Here is a 5,519-nt window from a genome sequence, read left to right on the forward strand (position 1 = left end):
CGGCCCGGCCCTCTCGGCTTTGCGGCTTGCAGGGCTGGTGTTGCAGCCGAACCCAGCCCCGGAGCGGGGAGGCTTGGGGCGCTGTGGGTTCTGCCTGTGTGCCCTGAATCTCCAGTGCTCAGCATCTACTGGGACAGGTTGCTTCCGGTACCCCTCCTTGTCTGGCACACACTTTAATAATAAGCGCTTTTCCTCTGCATTTGTGGGAGGGGCCTGCTTTGAAACCGCAGCAGAGGTACCGTTGCAAAAAAAAGGTTGTCTTACTGCCAACCTACCTGAAGACTACTGAAAGAGGAAGCCGCGTGTAATCCAGGTGCGGCAGCGCTGTAAAACACGCCCACACGCATACTTATCATCATCAGATGTTCTTTAAATGCCCACAGGCCTTCTCAGTCTGGCTAATGAGTCCGCTGGCCCTGTTGTATTGCTGCCTGGCGCTCTATGTTATTTATGAAAAATCGACTGCCAGGCCCTTCTAAGAGCGCTACTCAGATCCACTGTCCCCTCCCCAGTACAGAATACTGAGAAACGCAGGCAAAATCACTAATTGTTCTCTTAAGGAAACTTACCAAGTAAAATCTTGAAATCAAAAAGCAACAAAAATCAAATATTTATTCCGTGCCTAATGTACACACAAGGCACCCACTTTCATGTTAAGCGAAAATCTAAACCAGCAACTCTCCTAACCAAGAGTGTATGTAAAGCACAGGATTATTTTTCATAAAAGAACCAGCACCATGACAATAATTTCTTTCCATGGTACGTTTTCATGATGAAATTACAAGTCAATTGTCTCACAATATTTCTAGCCAAATAACTTATCATAGTTAAATAATAAATGACTTCTCTGAGAAATTTTGCAACTGGAATCATAAAGATTATCAACTAATCCTTACAGGCCTCTCTGAGCCTGCTCAAAAACTTAAAAGACAATATGTAATGAGTATTTTGAGACAAGAAATATTAGTATTTTTCTAACTTCATGCAACTACATAGAAGTATTCTGCCACTTAAACTGTGAAACTCTAATACTGTCAAGTATATTTCAGTGTTAAAAGACTGAAAACTCAAAAACTTAAGGCAGTAGTAAAATATTAGTCAACGCCTATGAGAAATGAGACTGTCCCTTTGCTCAGGGTGGCAGTGTTTAATGGTAAGCTGGGATGCATATAAGCTAGTCCAAGCATGAAGGGCAGCAGAACACTCATATGAAAAGCCAACTTTGTTCCTCAGTTATCAAGATAAGAAACCTGTCATTTCTCTCATTCACTCTGTCAGCCTTGAGATACTCCAAGCAGACTTACCTCTGTGTTGTACACCCCATATATCAGGAAGATGAAGAGACCCTGTAAAATAAAATGGAGGGAAAAAGCTGTTAACGCTAATCATTTCAGCAGTAGGAATACCTGAAATAAACTTTCCTAGGAACAGACAAAAGAAGACACACTTCATCAAGGTCAATTTATTTTTCTATTTTTCAATGTTAGAAGCTGTACCTTGAGCATTTATAAGATAACATACCAGCACATCACTTATAGTCCTTGTGCTATTCACTTCTTTAGAAATAAAAAAATAAAAATACCATCCCAGTTACGTAGAATATTAATTAGAGAAATGAATACGCCAGTCTCTGAAAGATAGCTGGGTAATGAAACAAACTCAGAAAATGTCATCAAAGGAATCAGAGAAATAGCACTAAGCATCAGTATTTATAAGCAAAGTTTTAGACTACAGCAAGTAGGAAAAATTTGTTACAGTCTTCAACAGGGTAGAAAAAAAATTTTAATATTAAAGTATAAAAGAGCTAAAAGGATAAACCTTAAAGGGTAATAAGTGTGAATAGTTTTTAAATAATATTTAAAATGCCAGTTCAAGTTAAGAAAATTTCACATTATCAGCTGTTGTGAAACTGCACGCATTTTTATTGTTTGCTATGTATAATAAAATTCCAAATATCTGCTATTTACTAGTTCTTAGCATTAGAAAAATACTTAATTGTAATATATAAATTAAATCTCTCTCTTAAATCTAAAATCTAAAATTTTAAAATAAATAAAACGGTAACGATTTAAACTTAGTAGAGATAATAGGGAACAAGAAATTTCCCATGTGTTTTTGTCTTACAGAGGAAAGAAAAATCTATATTGTACTAGTCTTGTAGGTACTAATAAACCAAATATTAAGTAGGGGTCTGGACTAAAATCTGGATATGATTCAAATAGTTAAGTAATATGGCATTTTCAAAAGGAAAATATTACAGGAAAATTTAAATATTTGTTTTACCTCTGAATACTTACACATTACAGATTATGGAAAACATCCTAGAACAAGGAAACTGAATAAAACAGAAATGACTTTTGTTCTTGTTAGTTTCTTCTTCAACAGACTTTATTTTTCCCGTTGCGGAGCACAGGCTCCGGAGGCGTCAGGCTCAGCGGCCATGGCTCACGGTCCCAGCCGCTCCGCGGCATGTGGGATCTTCCCGGACCGGGGCGTGAACCCGTGTCCACTGCATCGGCAGGCGGACTCTCAACCGCTGCGCCACTAGGGAAGCCCCAGACTTCATTTTTTAAGAACAACTTTAGATTTACAGAAAAGTTGAGAAGATAGTACTGAGGGTTTGCATATATCTGCACCCAGATTCCCCTATTATCAACATTTTACAATAGTATGGTACGTTTTTTACAACTAATCTTTTTAGTTTTCAATACTCCTATATATAATTTCAGAAACTAAAACTATTGTAGTACATGTATTAGTAAGAAAGATATAGTTTTGCACAATCAAAAATTTCCATGTGGGTCATAAACTTTTAAAAATTTAATGACAGAGTTTTTCATTGTGTATATCTGATTTTCCAAAGTTCGGTATCGACATGCAATCCCATCTTTCAGGTTGCCTTTGTCAAGATCTACAGAGTGCAGAGTGAATTCAAGCTGCTTAGATAACACTCATTTTCTAGGCTGTTTGCCCATATTGTAGATCATTCAAGAAAAAAATATATACTTCTTTCTCTGATTTATGAAAAAGACTAGAAGATAATTGACAGTCGTCCTTCCCTTAGTAATTGCTAATTCTTATTTCGTATTGTGTTATATACATATAAAATTAAGTCATTCAAACTTTAATTCTATTTGTGAGATAGGACTCTTTTGCTCTGTGCAATAGATGAGGTTTTTTTTTTTAGAATTTAACATTAACACTTTATTATATTTGCTTAATTGCCTATCTATCAATCTGTCCATTCCCCTATCACCCATCAACCCATCTTACTTTTTGGTGCATTTCACAAGTAAGTTGCAGAAATCAGTACACTTTTCCTAAACTCAATATTGTTTACAGTAATAGATGAGTTCTTGATAAATACGGTTTCCTGAATATTGAACAATATGCACTGTGATTTCTGTACGTTAAAAATTCAGCTGTTTGCATGAATCTACATGATGCTTTGAAAAATCAAAGAGCCGTTCTGCAATGTGTATAATCACTCCTATAATTTATCTATCCTGTAAATTCAATTTTCTCCAAGAGAAAACAGTAAAAAAAAAAAAAAAAAAAAAAAAAAAAACCAAAAAAAAAAAAATCACATTTTTGCCCATGTCTTGGTAAAATGAGGAGAATATTTGTATTTACTGCACTTCTGTGTTCTTGTTACACATTTAAAATTTTAATACGCTTAATCCTTAAAGTAATGTAAAATGATCAACAACAAAAATCTCCCCTGTTAAAAAAAGGATTTAGACTGAAAAGGGATTTTAAGTAAAGGCAGCTTCAGTCTCAAGAGTTTCTTCTCTTTCTCCTTTTTCTTCAACAGAAGCACTGAAGAGCATGATTGAGCAAACCCCCAAATGATGACTTCCCAAGACCCCGAAAGAGTCTGAAACTCCAAGTCACTCCAAGGGACGTCTGCCTTTCTTTCTCCCACCACAACCAGTTGAAAGGTCAAACATTAGGAATGATAATTAATTAATTTAATTGCATGCTTCACACATGCTGCCATTTTCCCCAACTGATGTTACCAGCTGTTGACAGTTGTGATCGTTTAGCCATAAACCCTTCACTACCGGATACACATCCCATTTCCTCTATTTCCCAACGAGAAAAATGAAATCAGAAACAGCGAAACATACAAATCTTAAGCCATAACTATGAGCCACTTTTTAATCCCTGCAGAGAATACCTTTAAGAACAGCTGGAAGGAACCAACTGCCAAACTTCAACCGGCACTGAGGTTTCTGGAACTCCGTATACCAACATTCTGTCCTACCAAAGAGTGAATATTGAAGTATGCCACATCTCTGAAATGAGTGACCCCTCACGTCTGTTAGGAAGTTTCTGCGATTCCATCGCAGAAACATACCCGTCCATCATATATTTGGAGTATTTATCTATAGAGGTACCAATTTCTCAATATTTTAGTCCCGGTAAAAATAACACTTATTGGGCAGGAATCTCCCAAGGGTGGCTGGATTCCTGTAGCATGTGTGTGTTTCATGGGCAAGAGCCAGGACTAGGGAAGGAACACCAGGGTGTTGCATTTAACACTGCACAGGAGTTAAAAATAGAAACTTAAGGGAAGAGGGCGGGAATCTTCCTCTATTTCTTTATTCTCATTTATCTATGAAACATTCAAAACTGAGGCAGCTTTGTAAATACTTTCACTGTTACAGAAGTCCATGGAACAGTATCTGCCGACGGATTCAAGGGCCAACATCTAGTCTGTTATTTTTATATTGATTGGCCTTAAGCTTTCATAGGGCACTTCATGACTGCAACAAAATAATCTTCTTTTAAGTGCTAATATGTTCTTTCCTGGCGATACAAAGAACAGGAAAGATGCCACCATACACAGTACATTACCTACTCAGGAATCTGAATAAGATTAACAATGCTAATATATGTATAGCCCCCTCAAAGCACTTTCATTTACATAATTCCGTTCGTTCCTCACTACAATACTGCCAAGTAGGCGACGGGCGTATTATTAGCTTTATTTTAGATATGGGCATTTGGAGGCTTGCTCAAAGTGCCACGATGCTGACAGGTTGGCAAAGCCAAGGACTTATGTTCTCACTCCTCACACGATGCTTTTTCACACACACACTGCCTTCAATAGACCCTTTCATAACTTAAGTCACCAGCCTCAAGATAATGCAATTGGTAAGATCTTTGAAAGCTGAGGTTTGTCGAAAGCATTTTGCAGTTTGATTAGCTCAAGGTCAGGGACTCGGTATCCAGTAATAACCCTGCTCCTCTGCCAGTCTAAGAGGGCCTGGCGAGTGCGGCAGGAAATCGGCTTCACAACAGAGATTCTCAGTTGCTATGTGCCAGGCTCTGTCTTTTGTACTTCCCTACCAAATTCTCATTCAATGATGTATACTTGCTAGTTGCCGGGAAACATATCTTTTCCCATCAAAAGGCTGCTAGGTAACCGCATAGTCAAACATCCTTATCATTATCAGCATCTACTGAACTTCTTTGAATGTATGGCCCTAAGCTGTGTGCTTTTATTTATTTAT

This window comes from Lipotes vexillifer, unplaced genomic scaffold (genome assembly GCF_000442215.2).
Source record: "Lipotes vexillifer unplaced genomic scaffold, Lipotes_vexillifer_v1.1 scaffold1201, whole genome shotgun sequence".
Lineage (NCBI taxonomy): Eukaryota > Metazoa > Chordata > Mammalia > Artiodactyla > Lipotidae > Lipotes > Lipotes vexillifer.